Raw genomic sequence first — 19,873 nt, 5'->3', positions numbered from 1 at the left:
AGCCTAAGATTTTTGTTGTATTTTATTTATTTTTTCCATTAAAGGCTTCACTCCTCCTTTGTAGTGGCTGGTATAGTGAAATAGTGCTGTAACATCTGGCAGGGTGACCTATCAGGCCTGGGTGGCCTTTGTGTTCAGAACTGCAGCCAATTTCCCTCCAACCCACTTTCTGACACGTTTTCCATCACTCCGCCTTCAATGAGGACAGCGCTGTTGTGTGAAATCCTGATGGGTGGGAGAGATGGGTTGCTTCGCCTGTGCTGTTCAGGAACCAGCAATGTCCCTGACCACCACTTTAATTCTACCTGAGATGAGTCCTCTGAATTCAGAGCACCAAATGGATAAGGAGGAGTCTCTTCTGATATCAAAGCCAAGAAAAGCAGAGCAAAAAATTGCTTTTCTTGGGCAAATCACTCTTAATCCTTAAAGAGAGAGAGAGACTGAGAGAGAGAGAAAGAAAATGTATTGTTTTATGAAAATGGTTCATAGGGCTCCCTGAGTGGCTTGGTCAATTCAGCCTTGGACTTAGGTATCGGCTCAGGTCATGAACTCAGGGTCCTGGGATTGAGCCCCACATGCAGCCCCACACAGGGTTCCGTTCAGCCCGAGGAGAAGAGGACAAGTGAGGGGGTCCCTCTGGGGAAGTCTCAGAAGTGGTGGAGAGGAGGTAAATGCCAAAAGCAAAACTAGGGAGTCTATGCTCCCCCTTCCATCCAGTGCTGGGGCCCAGATAAAGCAATGGGCAGGCACGGAGAGGATGTGGCAGGTGACTGGCGAGGGACAAACCATGGCACTAAAGTCTCAGCTTGCTGGGAACATGCCCAGGAGCAGTGAGGGAGGCAGGAGTTTGCAAAGCCGCAAGGAATGACCAGAAATTGGCTCCTTTTGCCATGACATTTCATTAGATGGAAACAACAGGGAAGAGGAGAATGAAGAAGGAAAGTGGTCGTTTTTAAGTTGCTTTCATTTCTATTTGTTGAGTCTGAGGACATCTCTGAAAGACGCGGGGGAGAAGAGGGTGGCGGGAGGCTATTGCTAATTAGCAGCTATCCATCAGTAATGAATGGCCTGAACTCAGCATTGTCTCAGAAGGATTGGAAATAAAGTGTCCTTTGAACACACTTAAGAAATGTCCCACCAGGTCAGGCACACCATCCCTGAATTCCTAAAGGTGCCCTGATATGGCATCAGGGCCAGAGTGAATGACAGTACAGTACAGGGGACGTCAAGCTCACACTCAGGCCAGGCTGCTGCTTACTAGCTGGGTGACCTTGGGTGAGTCACTTAACCTCTCAGAGCCTCCACTGGTTGGTCCATAAAATGAGGAGTTTAACTGAGTTAATATATCTCCAGTGCTTAGAATCTTCACTGGCTTCCAGAAAACACTATGTAAGTGCCACCTGTGGTTATTGCCATGACAACCATATCACCCATTAATTTAGCCAAACCTTTCTGCATCCTGTTTGTATTTTCAGACCAAACAGCTTCACAGGGCACAAGGCCCCACCCCACTTTGGATCCAATGACACGTGGTGCCCCCTTGGCCCTCCCAATGCAGCCTCCAGCCAGGCAGGGCAGATGGTGTACCCAGTGAGATCATCCTCTGGTCCCGTGACGCCTGGAGACAGGGCCAAAATCGTGTCCTGGAGCACCCTGCATGAAGCTGACTCCTTTGTAAGAAGGATGGGGGAGAAAGGAACAACTGGCATGGAGAGAGAGGTCCACTCTATATCACCAAGTGAAAAAGGCAGCTTTAAAAATGTGCTTGTACAGAATTTTTATAAACAAAAAATCCAATAAGTATATGTATATGTGCAGACAAAAAGTCCTAAAGGCTGAACAGAGGTTTTCTCTGGAAAGGGAAATGGAATTAGGAAGAGGTCCTCTTGTTGGAATCTACATTTTTGTTTTATTATATTGTTTTATAAATATGCTTATAATCTAATAAAAAGCAATAAATGCAGTCCCATTTTGGTGATGCAAAACATCTGTAACAGTTAAGGACTTTTCCCACTTCTCCTTTGATTCACAGGTCACAAACTGCCTTCAGCTACTGGCAAGGTCAGAGGGACAGGTAGCCAAGACACTTAACGTTGACTCCAGGCATCAGGATCACTCTGTCATCAGTGACGGGGACAGAGCCCACTTAGGCTGACACTGTGCATGTGGCATTCTTACCTGAGGCCATAGGAGCACCACCTGAAGTACCAGACAGGGGTGAAGGCCTGTGGAGCCCAGGGGGGCCCTGGATGGGAGAGGTCAACATGCCTGGAGGAAGGTAACGAGATTTAGGGGTTGGGTTTGCTCACAGCTGGAGTGTAGCCCTTCAGGTACACAGTTAACACAGAGTCACAGATACCTGGACATAGGACTCTGATGTCACAAACCCTTGCCTATTGCAAGTGTGATTACCTAAATCTAGTGAGGGGTAAGGAGTAATGTGTCTACACTCTACAGAGAGCTGCTATTGTTCGTGCATTTATATCCACCTTGTTCTAAAAGGAATTTAGAGAAGCAGGGACATGAAAAGAAGCTCCACAGAGCCGAAGCTATAGCTATACGAGCCCTAGAAAATGTAACTTCCAAAATGAAGTATGTCCTGTAAGATCCCATGGCTATGTCAGAATAGAAAAATAAAAGCTCTTTAGGTAAAGGGGAAACCAGGCAATTTTGCTGCATCTATGGAGGCTGGCAAAATAGTTTCAATATTTATCAATACGATTGATAATATTTATCAATACAATTAAATTAGAATAAAGAAACGCAAATATTCCCCAGCATGTGACCCCAGGTCATGCCCTCTGATCTTGATAAAATAATTATGCTTGACAACGTGGAGTATCTAGCTGGAGCTGGGGAAAATGAAAAATTGTATGAAGTGAAGAAATTATCTCGAAAGTCAGAATTTTTATTTTTATTTTTTTTCAAAAGTCAGGATTTAAGCACAACTTTGGAACCGGATCCAATCTGGGTATCAGATCAATTAAAATTGACCCATCAGAAATTCAGCTCAGGAAGAGAGGAAATCAAAACCAGGGCACACATTTAAGTTCTAGGCTCCAAGAACACATTTCAGAGAAAGCCCGGACACAAAATGTCTATTATCCAGCAGAAAGATGGACAATACTTAAGTTCAGAAACAAATTATAGTCCAGGAGGGAAGAAGAAAGAATGACTAGATTTTCATCTGAAAGAGAAAAAGTTGGCAAGGAAGAAGTACAAAACACTCTGAAACATAATAGGAAATTAAACTCTACATGGAGAATGAGAAAGCATTATACCCTGGGGGTGGAAGACAAGAGGAGATAATGCTCGCCTGTCGCCTGTCGGTCATCAGGCAGTAGAGCAGGAAAGCAGTGTGATTCGGTGTGGTCATCCCAGCCCGTATCTGGGCTGCTTCTGGGGTCTTCCAAGTGTCTCAGGAGTCACAATCAGAATCAAAATCATAAAGGAATACTTTAAACTACTGAATTGTAACTTTAAATAGGTGAATTTTATGTCATGTGCATTATGATCTTAATAACGGTGTTTTCAAAACATCGCAGAAGAGGCTCAAAATTAAATTTATTTTATTTGGCTTAATCTAAAAATACAGATGCCCTTCAATTCTCCTGTGGGCAGGGAGTTGGAACCCTGGGCCTGAACCGGCTAGAAAGTGATTCCCTCTGAGGAGTGTCTGAGATTAAGAAGCTTGTATACAAACCTCCTTTCAACTGGGCAATCCGGCTTGGGCTCAGATCCTACCCCTGGGGCAAGTTCTTCTGTGATAAAACAAACCACGAAGGTGGCTTCATATTGCTTGTGCATTCTCAGAAGCTTTCCCTTCTTCTGTGGGGAGAGCAGAGGTCTTGGCCTTGGGCAGGGGGCAAAGAGGGTGTATGGCCCACTATGGTGCCAAGGGGAGCCAGGAAAAATGCTGGGCAACAAGGCACTATCCCAGGTGGATGGGCCAGCAGGTTGGGCAGGTCAAAGCATCTTTGTGGGGGAGGTACAATGTCACATCCATTAAAACACAGAACTGGCCGTGCACAGGGAAAGGAGGGAAAATGAATGGAGGAGACAGAGATGCTGTAGAGATGGAGGGTTAGCCTCTGATGGGCCCTCCAAGCCAGCAGGCCCAGGCTGTATTCACCTCTTGTCCTCCCAAAGCTCAGGGTGTGCAGAGGCCAGAGAGGCAGGGCTCGCTGGGGAGGTGCACACATGCATCTGATGTCTTGGGGAAAGGGAAACATCATAACACCCTTATTTCTGAGGACTTTACCACACATCTCCCTGACCCCACGTCTGTGGGATTAGGCTGGAGACTTACGCATTCCTGAGACATGAGTAGGAACCACATTACTTCCCACCTATCCTCTCCACTCTACATGTGGCCTAGTGTTTACTATCAGATTTGTCACCTCATACTCTAATTGTACCCCCATCAGAGGCTCTTTGAGAGTGGAGACTCCTGCCTTTGTTTTTTTAAACCACTAGAAACAACTCAGTTCTTAGAGCACTACTTGGTATGGGGTAGGTGCTCAGTATACCTTCACAGATGGATGGATGAGATGTGGACTGGAAGACACTCATCCCACTTTGTGAAATGATGTATTCTGCCCTAAATGCTAAGCTCTTTCTCACCTCTGGGCCTTGGCACATGCTGGTCTCCCTGTCAGGAAAGCCCTCTTCTCCCCTTTCCCTCCCCTCTGCCTGGCTAACTTCTACTCAAGTTCTAGGCTTTATCAAAGCACTCCTAGAAGCACTTTTAGCAGCCCTTCCTGGCTCTGCCAAATGCCCTTATGTGTGCCCTAATGAACACTTGTCGCGTGGTGTTGTGATTCTCTGGTTACTTGGCGCTGGTACTGGAATGCTAATGCCCTGAGGATGGAAGGGCCATGCCACCTTCTTCACCATTGTGGCTTTAGCACCTGGCCCATCACTGGAACAAGGAAAGCCCCCAGTAGACTGGTGAGCCAATAAGTGTGTGGGGCAGGGAGATGGGTTTTGGTGGGATGGAGGGGGAGTTGGGTCGACATTAATTGCTAACACTTCCCAAGCTCACAGCTCATGGTCTGTTTTAAACCTGAGAGCCAGCCTGTTCTCTCATGACACAATCAATCCCCTGGGTAACAGATGTACCTCTGACACCCCACTGGAGAGAATGTTCCTCTGTGATTGGAGAAAGAACTCAAATTCTCCTACACCTCTGTAAACAAGTGACCAAAGTAAACTGGATATATAACTGCTATGTCAGCTGGGTGTTGGGCCAACCAGAATGACCTTGAGTTTGTCATCTTTGTCATCAAGCTCTCTCCTGTTTTTGTTTCTCTCCCCTCAAAAAGACTCATTCTCCAGGCATTTTTCTGGAAGCCCCCACTTGGCTGGAACAGATTCATATAATCCTGGGTTCTCAAGCTTGATCTTAAAGAAAGAGCCCCTCTATGGCACAGAGAGGGGCAGTAACTTGCTCACGGTCACACAGTTAGTCAGCGCTGAAGCCAGGATACAAACCTAAGTCAGGGGAACAGTTCACTGAAGATACCCCAAGTAAGGCAGAAAATCACTGTTTTCCATAACATCAAATCCGCGCATTTGATACTACAGGTCAGTTGCAGTTCTGTTTGCTTAGAAAATACCATAACATGTTTTCCATAAGTACAGAAACTTGTGCTATACAGACTAACTTTGCCCATTTCATAGACTTTACCACTCTTCTCTTTGAGTCCCCATCACAAATCTCAATTTGTGCTTCCTATTGGGGAGGAGAGAAATGATCTGATTCCTTCAGTTTACACCAAGGATGAACAAAAATAGGAGAAAGTGAGTTCACTGAGAGTACAGATCACTTTTCACCAAAGAAAAATAAGGACGTGAGAATCTGAAACATGCTCAGAGAGAACATGTCATGTCAAGAGAAACTGTCCCCAGTGCAGGTCATGCATAAAATCCAGGGCTCTCCTCACATGTGGCCCCAGGGACATTTTGGGAGTAGATGTATGTGCTCTGTCACTGGGTCCTTGGAGGCTCAGGATAAAGCCACATCGTATGATTATCTGTTAAGAACCTGTCACCCTTCAATTCTTCAGTTCAAGAGAAATGGTAGAGTAATTAGAAACCACGAAGAAGACCACTTACAATTATAGCACTCTGTACTTTACTTTTCATTCTTGTGGCTCATTGTTTGGACAGCATTTCCAGGGATCCATGAAATGTTGACTTACAAGCAATATCTAAGGGACCGAGAGTGTCTAAACACCTCAAACCAGTGATTAAAGGCTTGTTTTAGGTGAAAAATACAAAATGAGAGAAAAAACTGTAACTGGGTATAAAAGGAACTCATCTTATTTAGGAAAATCTGGTACCAAAAAAAAAGTGCAATGTGACCAAACGTATTATCAAATATGATTCAGATTATCTGCTTCCTAATTTAGATACTTATGCCATTTTTTCCAGGTCTGGTTTGAAAGCTGTAATTATTAAATCGTCTCTTAAGTAAAACAATGCGCTTGCATTTAGTAAATGTGATAGAATAATAGCCTCTCAGAGATGTTCAATATCCTTTTTTTAAAAAAAGATTTTATTTATTTATTCATGAGAGACACACACACACAGAGACAGAGAGAGAGAGAGGCAGAGGAAAGCAGGCTCCATGCAGGGAGCCTGACATGGGACTCAATCCCAGGTCTCCAGGATCACGCTCTGGGCTGAAGGCGGCGCTAAACCGCTGAGCCACCAGGGCTGCCGTTCAATATCCTAATCCCCAGAACCTACAAATCTGTTACTTCACATGGCAAAAGGGAAGCAAGATTGCAGATGGAATTAAGGCTGCTGACCCACTGAATTTAAAATAGAGTGTTGAACCTAGATTATTCTGGTGGGCCCAATATAATCACAAGGGTTCTTCCATGTGGAATATGGAGGTAGGAGAGTCAGTGTCAGAGCAATGTGACATGAGAAAGACTCATCTGGTCAACACTGGCTTTGAAGATCGATGGGGCCATGAGCCAAGGAATACATACAGCTCCAGTAGCTGGAAAAGACAGGAAAGCAGATTCTCCCCCAGACCATCCAGAAAGGAGTGCAGCCCTGACAACACCTTGATTTTAACCCACTGAGACCTGTGTCAGATGTCTGACTTCCAGAACTGTCAGATAAACATTTGTGTAGGTTTAAGGCACTAAGTTTGTAGTACTGAGTTACAGAAGCAAATAGACAATTACCACAATTAATTTCTCTAAGTCTGCTCATTAATGTGGACTCGTACTTTAATGACCACTTGACTTCGGGGAAAGGAAGGAAAGAAATGGACTGGGACAGCACAGCTGCCATGCACAGGCCTTGGTGAGACCCTGTAGCATGTGCCACATTCGGTCTCCCTTACCCTCTAGCAAGGTGGGTATCGACAGCGCCATTGTAGATGGCTCTGAATCTCCAAGAGGTTGAGGCACTTGTCTGAAGCTTCCACTGGTAAAGTGGAAGCAAGTCTGTTGGCCTCCAGAGTACTTTCTATTCTACGGTGTAGCTTTCCTTTCCACTCAAGCTAAATGGTGCAGAAAGCCCACTGGGCCTGCTCTGTCCGATTGTGCACAGGACAGCCCCGAAATGGTGGCCACATCAGCTCCACAGGCCTTTCTGGGTCCCTTCCTCCCTTCCCTCCCATGCCAGCAGAATTGGAGACCCATAGCTTGGTCCTTCCATGGCCCCAGCTTCTGCACTGTCCCTTGAAGGGGTCACAAACAAAGCAGTACAATGCATCTTCATCTGTGCCAGAGAGAGGCAGTAAATCAAGTGGAGAGTCTGACCCATGAGCCACATGGATGATGGCTAACCAATGTGCTCTTGTACCACATACGTACCTGCACACTACAAGTGGGCACTGCGAGAGAGGGAGGGCTCCTTTCCTACTATGAATAGTGAAGTAGATGGAAGGGCCTTCCTCTCTCAGGTGGGAAGAAATGGAGTGGAAGTCACCCCTATGGCCTTCTCACAATGCTACCCAACCCTAGCCTGCATGCTCTGTGTGTGCTTAGGTGGCACATGTGGCTCTTGAAGCCTCTTGGGTGTTCAGGGAATGCACCTGGACTTAGCTCAAAACAGAGTCTGCTTTGGGAACTGTCCAGATGTGGATAGCTAATGATGTAATGGGGGGAGGGCCTTTTCTCAATCAGAGGATAGGATCCTGTTAATTAAGAAGCAATGCTTTGTGCTTAAAAGGCACAATCCAGACCCATCCATTAGTCTCTTCATTTAAGATCACTTTTAAATAAAAGCCAAGCTGAGCTATAGGAAGCATCAATTATTAACGGACACAGAGAGAAGTGGGCTTCTAAGTGAGAGGCTCGGCATTCACCACCACAGAATGGAGGGAGGCTTGGGGACTGAGTCAGGCGTGTCAGCTGTGTACTGAAGTGTACACAGGTTTCTGTGCACAAATGCATCACTGATGCTGTGCTTAGGGGCTGTGTGTGTGTATGTGTGTACCATGCCCATGCATGTGTGTGTATGCCCTCCATTACTGAAGGTGGCCCCAGGATACCTACAGGCAGCAGAGCAGGCCAGCCAGGGAGAAGGTGATATAAATAGGACAGAGAAACCCCACTGGCCTAGCCCTGGCTGAGCAGCTGGAGTTGGAGGGGGGGGCTCAGGGACTAGGGCAGTGAGCAGATTATGAGGCAGGCATGTACCAGCCCCCACCAGAGACCCAGAAAAAGGAGCATCCCGGCCAGAGAAAAACACATACAAACCCTGAATGACACAGGGATAGTTTCAGAGCAAAGTGACCCCATAGTCAACTCCATTCTTGGAAGGCTGCCTGCCACGTGCAGGGGCTCCATGCTGGACAAACGGATGGAAGACGTGCTCCCTGCTCTCCCAGATCTGGGAGGGAAGACAAACATAAATACAGTCTGAGACCACAGGTCAGAAGAGAGAAGGCAGATTGGCTTGTGCCCCAAGAGCCTGTGATTTTGTGAGCTAACTATGGAATAGGTGCAAGAGACAAAGTTGTAGCAGCAGAAAGGAGATGTGGGTGGAGAAGGCTGGAGAAGGCTCTGTGGAGCTGACCAGGGGTAAGACTCAAAGGGAGAGCAGACTTGGAGCAAAAAACCCCTTCCTCTAGGCTGGAGAGGGTGGTGACAGGGTCATTATCAGGCAAAGAGGTCATCTCCAGGCAAAGGGACATCATGGGTCAAGAGTGTGACGGCTGAGACACAAGATGTTTCGGAGAAGCCCAGATCAGAGAGACTTAAGGCCAAGTGCCAGCTAAAAAGGCCCTGAGCCAACGTCGGGAGAACAGTTCCCCAAGCCAGAGCAGCCAACAAGCTCTGTGACAGTCCTGTTTGCTGGAAATTAACAAAGAATGAAGAGCCTGCGTCCTGCAGGTTTGGCTGTACAGCTAGTGGTGGAGCCACTAATTCTTGCAGAGTCCAAATTCCCGTACCGCCTTTGAGTTTTGAGGGGGTAAGTAAACTGGCCCTGGCTGTGTGCCCACCTCTGAGCGCCTTTGCAGGGTGATCCTTGGACCATAAGCAGTGGCAGGTTACATAACTCAACCACAAAGAGGTCCTGGCCAGAACCTCTTCATCAGAAAAGTAACAGCAGCATCAAGCCTTGTGAGAGGAAGATGGGCTTGGGAAGGAAAAGAGAGGGGAACAGATGGGGTGGAGGTTGAGGGAAGAGGCAGCAGGAGAGGATGCCCAGGGTCTCCTGAGGCAATGGAAAGGCCTCTTTGGAGGGACAATTCTCAGTACACCCCAACCACAGCCGGTTGTCAAATGCTGGCGACAGGCTCTTGGACACAGCAACCTTGCCCAGAGAGATCTGTAACTGCAGGCAGTTCCTTCCCAGTCCTGCTTCCATCCAGAGGGCAAAAATACACATACTTATCTAAATAGAAGTGTTCCCTCTGCTCTTCCCAATTATTAACCCAGGGTTGTTAAATAGCTTGTAGGATCAGAGGTCCTTCTTAGAGGAGAAAAACATGGAAAGACCTTGGGCTCAGGGTCCACCTTCTGTCTGGTACGATGGTTACTGTCCTCTGCAGATGAGGCAACAGAGAAGCTAAGCAAGTTGTCCAAAGACACCAGTGAGTAAGCAAGACATTAGCCTCCTGGAGCAGAGAGCTCCTTGGGTGGCCCACAGTCTCAGAAAGCAGGCTTCCGTTTCCCGGAGAACTGTCGGCTTTATATCAACTCGGTCGTGCATTCAAGTTCATGCCTGGTCCTGTACTGACTCAGCAAGCAGAAGTCTAGGAACTGAGGCACCAGCAGGCTGAATGGGTGATGGGATCATTCTGGCAATGAAGAAAAGTGGTCTTTTTTTTTTTTTTTAAGTTAAAAACCACAGGATAAACCACTCTCTGAAAAGAAGAATAAATTCATGCATCATTTAGATCCAACACACTCCCTTTAAATGTCCTAGTGACCACTAATGATCATAATCTAAAGAGACAAATCAATAATGCAAAGTCTAAACAACAAATGGAAGCCTCTCTCTGAATTCAGAGTCAATCGATAGCAAGTGGCTGGAGAGATCATTCCTCCTAAGAAAAACCTGTGAGAGTTTAGTTCAAACCAATTGCTCACTTCAACCTTCTCAAACCTAACATGTTCTTGCTTATCTACTTTTGTTGTGTGTGTGTGTGTGTGTGTTTTTAAGGTGGTAAATAGAGCAAAAGTTCCATCAGTAAACATTTTAAGGGGTGCCTGGGTAGCTCAGTCAGTTAAGCGTCTGACTCTTGGTTTCAGCTTAGGTTGTGATCTCAGGGTCGTGAGATCAAGCCCTAAATTGGGCTCCACACTTAGCAGGGCATCTGCTTGAGATTCTCTCTCCCTCTACCTGCTTTTGCTTGGTCTTTCTCTAAAATAAATAAATCTTAAAAAAAAAAAACCTCAAAAAAAAATAAACCTCAACACGAAGCACCTGGGTGGTTCAGTGGTTGAACATTTGCCTTTGGCTCAGGGTGTGATTCCAGGGTCCTAGGATCAAGTCCCACATCCAGCTCCCCACGGGAGGCTGCTTCTCCCTCTGCCTATGTCTTTGCCTCTGTGTATCTCTCATGAATAAATAAATAAAGTCTTAAAAAATAAAAATAAAAAATTTAAAAACCCAACATTTTATGGTGCAGACACTGTTGGGAGTCCTGGGAGAGCTGACCTTCAAACCCAGAGTGGCTCCTTCCTGTCCAATAGGAAGGTCAAGGATCTCGCAGGTGGTCTCATCTTCCCTGAACAAACAAAGCATTGCCTTATTAGTTTCAGCCTTAGAAGAATTGCCAACAAAGTTCTACAATCTCCTCTAGGACAAGGGGCTGGAATACAATGTGGGGACCAAGGGCAGGGTAGAAACAGCAGCTGCCACACGGCAAGACAACGAAGTAGAACACTGTAGAGCACCCAGAATCAATAATAAAAACCAGCCTGGTTTTACAAGCATCATGTGCTAGCAATCTTAAACAATATACTAAATAAATAAAATACTCCTTGAAGAAATACTCCTTGAAAAATATTTCCTTGGTCTACATTATAAACAAGTGGTGTCAATACTGTTGAGCGTTGATAACACGGATATAAGGTTCACATTAGTACTTGAAAACACATATCCTTTGGAAAACCTGGTTTCTCCATAGAAGTCACTTGGAGAACTCCCAGTTACACACAGCCCCAACATGTGCGGAGTCGGTTGCACACAGTCATTTCGAGGGAAAGTTCTTAGCAGTTCAGAATTGTGAGCTTGTTTCAGGCGCTGTCTGCAGTTCCAGCTTCTCAGAGACTGCATAGTCCTGCGTTCAGAAATCAGGTTGTAAGTGGTAGCACAGAGGCCACCAAGAAGCTGAGGTACTTCGGTGCTGTCATTCCCTGGGGCCACTTGGGAGTTTTTATTTGTTTAAAATTTAAAACGGTAACACCGAGTGTGAACTGTCAAGGGTAATATTTTTGCTTGGTAAGTGTAACTTTTATTCACATGTGATGTATTTTACTAAGTTTGATATGTTTCAAATGGAAACTTCTTTTTCTTTTTTTTAAAGATTTATTTATTTAAGAGAGAGAGCAAGAGCAAGTGAACAGGGGAGGGGCAGAGGCAGAGAGAGCGAGCTTCAAGCAGACTCCACGCTGAGTGCAGAGCCCCACACAGGGCTCCATCTCACAATCCTGAGATTGTGGCCTGAGCCAAAACCAAGAGTTGGATGTGTAACTGACTGAGCCACTCGGGTGCCCCCAAAACTTTCTAAATTGTTGAGTTATAGTGTTTAAAAAAATAAGCAATAAAGCAGTACATCTGTGGTACGATTTAAAGGTTGCTAAATTATAGGCAACTTTTGCAGATGTCTCACTTTTATTGAACTTCACTTACTAGTGAACAGTGATTTACATAAATTATATCAGGTTGCAACCAGCGATCAAAATTCAGTGGTATAAAAAACTAATAAGAAATTGTGCTTTTTCCCTATTTTGTACTATAATATTTACTTCTTCTTTACATTGTGGCATAATTATATGTGTACAGTTCAATAAAAGAAACATTTTATTATTTCTGTTTCTCTTCTGAGTATTATCTGATCACTTCATGACTATTTCTCCAGATAATTCTGTCGTATAAAGGTGGGGACAGGAAGTGGCTTATAGCACTGTTCTGGAAAGTGGCTTGATGAGTGAGCAACCCCCTTCAACAATCAGCTAGGTGCATTCATCACAGATCTGCAAGAGAATGAAGATGAATTCTTCCCCAGACTATAAATTTCCCTGCTAATGCTCAACATTCCCGTCTTTAAAAATCACATCACACAGTAGCCACAGTGACAGTGAGTTCTGGAATGTAAAACTCAATGATGTGAAGGTTCATGATAACTTTTCAGGGCCAGGGATGAGAAACCCAAGTAGAACCCGCAGAGAGTGGTGCTCCACTGGGATCTGGCCCCTGCCCAAGCCCGAAACCAGAGGCTGGCCCTCACAGCAGCCAGAGCATGTGGTCCCTGCAGCCATGACCTACTTCCCGGTCTTCCAGCAGGGGAACCGGGCAGGCATGACAAAGCAAAATTAAGTGAATTTGGAGTGAGCCCACATCAGAAAAGCTTCTAAACAGTGTTCACCTTTTATTAGGGACAGAAGGCAGATGTCATGAATAGAGGAAGAGTCTAATCTTGGAAATTAAAAGATTGATGGGCGGGGGAGGGAGGGAACGCAGAGTAGTAGAAAAAACACAGGCTTTGAAGATGAAAGATCTGGGTTCAAATTCTCATTCTGCAATTTATTGGCTTATGATTTTGGGCAAGTGACTTAACCATTCTGAGCCTCACTTTACTTGTTTGTAACATGGAGATAGAACCTCATTTCTCAAAGCTGTCCTGAAATGAAGCAAAATCGTATCTGAAGTAAGATGTGAGACCATCTTACTTCTCCTTTAGTTTTCCATAATGACATAAAATATTCTATAGGGACAGAGCCAAAGCCTCATGGGGCTAATGTATCAACCCCCCCTCACCCCGGCCAACCACCACCCAGGGCTGCCTTGATGTTCGGGCAGAGACTTCTCTAAGAATGCAGAGTACACCAAACTTTTCCCAGGAAGGAACTTAGCTTGCCAGAGGGTACACAGCTTGCCAGCAAGGGCTGGGCACCCATTACCAGTTCCCCTAGGAGCCTGTGCTCCAGAGATCTGTAGCAGCAAACAATGGCCAGGTATTTCTGGGATTTTAAATAAATAAACACGTGCAAACTGTGGCTAATGAAGTCATCCAAACACTCTGTACTTAGAAGGGGATTGGATGGCAGGTGGGAGAAAGTATTAAGACAAGAAGGAAGGCCATAGTTGTTATTTAATAAGTAATGGAGCAGGGGGCACCTGGTGGCTCAGTCGGTTGAATGTCTGACTCTTGATTTTGGCACAGGTTGTGATCTCAGGGTCATTGAGATGGAGTTCTATGTCAGGCTCAGCACAGAGTCGGCTTGAGAGTCTCTCCCTCTGCCCCTCCTCCTGCTCGCTCACTCTCTCAAATAAATAAATAGGTAAAATCTCTTTTTAAAATAAAGTAATGGAAATTTTGTTTTTGTTTGATGGAGGAGCTAACATCTATTGAAATCCTTTACTGCCTATTTGTACCCCCTTCACCTGCAATAACTTCTCCTTGTCTGTACAATGGGTATAACCACATTGGGCACTGGGCCTGCCTCTCTGTAAGGTGCATAACAAAGCTTGGTTGAAGTGAAATATGAAATTTCATGAAACTAACATATTGTTACCTAGGAAAATATCCTTACCATCCTGCTTTTTGAGGAGGTTTAGGGAGATAAAATTTACAGAGATTTATTTATTCATTCAAAAAAAGTTATTGGGTCTATTTTTTTTTAGTTTTTTTTTAAAATTTTTATTTATTTATGATAGTCACAGAGAGAGAGAGAGAGAGAGAGAGAGGCAGAGAGAGAAGCAGGCTCCATGCACTGGGAGCCTGATGTGGGATTCGATCCCGGGTCTCCAGGATCACGCCCTGGGCCAAAGGCAGGCGCCAAACCGCTGCGCCACCCAGGGATCCCAACTTATTGGGTCTTAAGCACAATGCGGATTGGTGGTTTTCAAGCCTGTGCAGACAATTCCCTATAGTGTTTTTGAAAAACATACTTACCAAAAAGAAGAAGAAGAAGAAGGAGGAGGAGGAGGAGGAGGAGGAGGAGGAGGAGGAGGAGGAGGAGGAGGAGGAAAGAAGAAGAAGAAGAAGAAGAAGAAGAAGAAGAAGAAGAAGAAGAAGAAGAAGAAGAAGAAGAAGAAGAAGAAGAAAGGAGGAGGAGGAGGAGGAGGAGGAGGAGGAGGAGGAGGAGGAGGAGGAGGAGGAAAGAAGAATATAACTACTGAGGTCAGGGCCCACCCTAGGGATTAGGATTCAGTTGGCTTGGGGTGGTGCCTGGGTATCGTGTGTTTTAAAGATTTTATTTATTTATTTATTTTGAAGAGAGAGAGAGAGTGTGTGTGTGTGCAGGGGGAGGGGCAGAGAGAGAAGGAGAATCTCAAACAGACTCCATGCTGAACACAGATACATCATGTGTTTTTTTTTAATTTTTTAAAAAAGGTTATTCTTTCTCTATTGAATTGTTTTGACACTCTTTTTTTTAAAGATTTTATTTATTTATTCATGAGACACACACACACAGAGAGAGAGAGAGAGAGAGAGAGAGAGAGAGGCAGAAACACAGGCAGAGAGAGAAGCAGGCTCCATGCAGGGAGCCCGACATGGGACCCGATCCCGGGTCTCCAGGATCATGCCCTGGGCTGAAGGCAGACCCTAAACCACTGAGCCACCCGGGCTGCCCTACATCATGTGTTTTAAAGACCCCTCAGGTGAATCTAACGTGTAGTTAGGTTGGCAACCAGGGTACAGGTACTAGGACCACAGCAGTGAGTGACACAGGTGTGTCCCTGCTCTTGTGAAGGTGCCCAGTAGGGAGACAGTGGACAAGTGAAATAAGTGTCATAAGAAAGGACAGAAGGTCATGGGAGCATAGAATGGGCACCAGGTAGTCTGGAGGGTGGGAGAAAACTTTCCTGAGGAAGTGATGCCTAATGTGGAGGCCTGAGGGAGGAGGGCAAGTTAGCAAGGTGAAGACAGAGCCAGAGAAAGACATTCCACACAGAGGGAATACCACATGTGACGGCTCCAAGGCAAAAGATGGCAGAACATTTTCAAGCATGATCCATAAGGCTGGAAGATGAGGGAAGCAGCGATGCTAGACATGTGAAGCAATCTGGAATTTGGGGCTTGTTTGTTACTGCAGCATAAACCTGGCCCTGCTGACTAATACACAGATTACAGTAGAATGACAGAGGGCCAAGTCCAGCCTGGATTCAGCTGAAGAGAGCAGGCACACTGGGAGAACACAGAGGTGGCAAGAGTGTCAAGGATGCTTTAAGAAACTTGGGGTGCCTGGGTGGCTCAGTCAGTTAAATGTCTGCCTTAGGTTCAGGTCATGATCCCAGGGTCCTGGGATGGAACCCAGGCAGAGACTGCTCAGTGGGGAGCCTGCTTCTCCCTGCCCTTCCTCTGCTGCTCCTCCTGCTTGTGCTCTCTTGCTCTCTCTGTCAAATAAATGAATAAAATCTTTAAAAAAAGGGGGGGGGGTGCTTTAAGAAACAACCTGGCTGGAAGAGGAGGAGCAAGCCAGGAGAGTTGGCTGAAGGGGGCATTTGTTTTGTTTTAAAGAGATGAATCATCGAAATCTCCTAAACACTGACATTGAGGAAGGAATCAGGAGAGAAGGGGAGGATAGAAACAGGAGAAGGGGAAAAGCAAAAGCTAAAGAAGGCTCCTGAATGGGGGGAGAGGTGGAGGGATGGAATTCAGAGAACAGAGTAGAGGGGAGCTTGGCCTTAGCAGAGCTGTCCAGGAGGGCTGCAGGGAGAGGTGCACAGAGCGAACTCTGGCCAGGAACAGAACAGTGCTGAATTAGCACCTGCCACTCAGGTCAGCCTCACAGAGCACTTTGATACTCTCCCTGTGCCCCGCCTCCCACCAGGGGATGGACCCGCCTCCCACCAGGAGATGGACATTGGCTCCTCTTTCTTAAGACCACCAAATCCCAGCACCAACTCCCACCGCCCTGCAACATTTAAGGACGTTTTCCCACAACAGAAAACAGATTAAATCAACAAATGTCATTGGTTATATTTTTAGCACTCCAAATGAGAGCTCAGGGATAGGCCTGAGTACTCCTGCCTCCCTCCATTTTTTACTTTGAACATTTTTAAATTTACAGACGGGTTACACGAATAATACAATCAGTTCCTACATGCCCTCCTGAACTCACCAACTGTTAATATTTTCAGCATTTGCTTTCTTTCTGTCATTCTCTGTACATATGTATGAATAGTTATTATACATACATAAAATGTAGTTTCAAACAATATTTTTCTTACTATAAAAGCAATATCTGCACATGTAAGTAAGTATAGCAAAGTATACAAAAGAAGTACTTACCTACAATCCTACCGCTGGAGCCATCACTATTAATATTTTCACACATGTCCTTTTTGTTGTTTTTAAATTTTTTAAAATTTATTTTAAGTCTGCTCCACACTCAGTGTGGGGTTTGAACTCATGACCCTGAGATCAAGAGTTGCATGGTCTATGGACTGAGTCAGCCAGTTGCCCCCCTATACATCCTTTTTGGATCTTCATATGCATTTTTTAAAAGATTTTATTTATTTATCCATGAAAGACACAGGAGAGAGAGAGGCAGAGACATAGGCAGAGGAAGAAGCAGGCTCTAGGCAGGGAGCCCGATGTGGGACTAGATCCTGGGTCTCCAGGATCAGGCCCTGGGCTGAAGGCAGGCGCTAAACTGCTGAGCCACCCAGGGATTCCCTTCATATGCATTTTTAAAAAAGATTTTATTTATTTATTCATCACACACACACACACACACACACACACACACACACAGAGGCAGAGACACAGGCAGAGGGAGAAGCAGGCTCCATGTAGGGAGCCTGACGTGGGACTTGATCCCGGGTCTCCAGGATCATATCCCAGGCTGAAGGCGGCGCTAAACTTCTGGGCCACCGGGGCTGCCCCTTCACATGCATTTTAAACACAGTCAAGATTATACTAAATATACAGTTTGTACCATGCTCTTCTATTACATCAGAAGTGTTTTCTCGAGGGATCCCTGGGTGGCTCAGTGGTTTGGCGCCTGCCTTCGGCCCAGGGCGCGATCTTGGAGTCCCGGGATTGAGTCCTGTGTCAGGCTCCCGGCATGGAGCCTGCTTCTCCCTCTGCCTGTGTCTCTGCCTCTCTCTCTCTCTGTCTATCATGAATAAATAAATAAAAATTTTTAAAAAAAGAAGTGTTTTCTCAAGTCATGTAAATTTTCATAGACAATTTCTAATGGCTACCTACCATTCTTTTTTTTTTTTTAAGATTTTATTTATTTATTCATGATAGAGAGAGGCAGAGGAAGGCGCTAAACAGCTGAGCCACCCAGGGATTCCCTATCCAAACATTTCCTGCCACTGGCATTGTATGGGAGCAGACCTAAGTAAATGCCATCACTGAAGGAGGGAGGTAGGGGGTTGTGGAGGCAGAGGGAGGTGTGGCCCTGGAGGGGAGGACCCATCCCAAATCACCTCCAATGCTGGAAACTGAAAGAAGGGGTGGAGAAACCATGCCTCTCAGGGCTTCTCATTCTGGTCCATTGCAGGCACTTGAGAAATGGTCACTACATGAATAAACAAATCCACAAACGTGTATTTCTGCATTCCTATCACATGTCCAACACAAGCGACAAGGAGAGAGAAGCACGAGAAAAAGCAAGGGATCATGGGACGAAAGACACTAACTGGGTGTGCAGGACTCGAAATTAAATTCACCCACATACAATATGGGCAAGTTTTCTTAGGACAACCCGCCCACTGCTAGCGCTGACGTCTGCAGACCTCCCTCTTCTACAGGCAAGTCTCGATCTGATTCAGCTCCAGAATGCAAGCAGTTAGGAAGATGGGAGATGCAGGAGGGAAGTCAGGTGTGATCTCAAGGGCCAGCCCCCAGTGTTGCCCAGGGAAGGGCAGCAACATTACCTAAGGAAACAGGGAGGCCACTCGCAGCTGCTTCTCTGCTGGGAGCTGGTTGTCCCAGAGCAGGCCTTGGCCACAAAGGTGAAGGCAGTTCTCCACCCCAGCACTTTGCAGCGGATGTGCTGTCACTCCATTGGGATGATTTTCCATAAGTGACTCCTGGTTGTCACCCCGATTCCAAACCAGTAGGAGCAGCCCCTATTAGTGGAGATGGGCTGAATGGGGGCTGCAGGGAGGTGGTGGGCACACACTGGTGTAAAAGTGGGATGGAGCTGACACACACTGGTGTAAGCTGGGATGGAGGCCCCAGGGCCAGGGAGGGTGGGCGTGACATCACAGTCAGCCTAGGAGAAAAGCCAGGTCTGTGAAGTCATGAAGTTCTGCGGCCTTTCTCCCCACTGCTTTGGGCACTGGTTTTTTATCTTTTTTGCCTTCGAATGGCAAGGAATGGGTGAACAGGCTGAGAAGAATGGAGTGGAGGAGGCTGGGACGCCAGCCCGCTATTCTCCGACATTTGGGAGTTGATATGCACTCCTTCACTCCCCATAATGCCTGCTAAGTGAGGAGGAACTGAACAGCGGAGCCTTCAGAGTCACAAGTGACTTAAACCCTACGCTCACATTTGAGTGGGCTTTGGAGATTCCAGACTTTGAGCACCCGACAGGGCAAAGAGGAGAAGGCGCGTCCTGGGTTGTCACTACTGTGGGCTGGGGGCTGCTGTCTTTCCTCTTCCTGCAGATTTGCATAGGCCTGTCTCACACATGTGAAGCAGAACTTTGGTTACAGTTCAAGGGACACAGGGTTTAGTTGTGAAATGCAAAAAAGAGGGCTTGTGAAATCCAGAGAATGTACTTAAGGATCTTTTAAATGCAAACACTCAGCTAGCACTTGGTACATGCAAGCTTCTTTTCTACACACATGACAAGTCTGAGTACATTTCATTCTCTTCCCAACCCTATGAGGTGGGTATTATTATTTTTACAGCAATTATACAAATAAGGAAACAGGCACAGAGAGGTTGAGCAACCTGCCCAAGTTCACACAGCTAGGACACGGTAGGGCTGGGATTTGAACCAAGGTACTTGGCTCTGGAGTGTGTACGTGAAACCTCACTGCCACGTCAGAGAAACTGTAGGACAAGTTTTCCAGAAGTGATGGCTGAGTTCTACTTCCCCCAGTTTGTACCCTTCAAGAAGGGAGCCTTTCTAAAGACGATAGTAGGTAGGTCAAGGTCCCACACAGTGGTGACAGTGGCTGAGTCAATAAACAGCTTCAGTGTCATGTGCTGAAGAGGTGAGAAAGACTTTAATGACTTTAATGAGAAAGACTCAGATTC

At 46.0% G+C, this 19,873-nt stretch overlaps 1 protein-coding gene across 22 annotated transcripts in view; it reads right to left on the bottom strand.

Moving 5' to 3' along the window:
• The window catches only part of MAPT (microtubule associated protein tau), a 101,878-nt gene that overhangs the window by 55,267 nt on the left and 26,738 nt on the right, over positions 1-19,873 (bottom strand). The window contains exon 1 of one of the 22 annotated variants that reach the window (XM_049114634.1): positions 18,541-18,834. The exons of the other annotated variants lie outside the window; for them this stretch is intronic. The gene's annotated coding sequence lies outside the window, so the exon portion shown is untranslated. Of the gene's footprint in view, positions 1-18,540; positions 18,835-19,873 lie in introns of those variants that run through there. 22 annotated transcript variants of the gene reach the window in all.

This window comes from Canis lupus, chromosome 9 (assembly GCF_003254725.2).
Source record: "Canis lupus dingo isolate Sandy chromosome 9, ASM325472v2, whole genome shotgun sequence".
Taxonomy (NCBI): domain Eukaryota; kingdom Metazoa; phylum Chordata; class Mammalia; order Carnivora; family Canidae; genus Canis; species Canis lupus.
The sequence above is the reverse complement of the archived record's forward strand: the minus strand, read 5'-3'. Positions and strand labels throughout refer to the sequence as shown.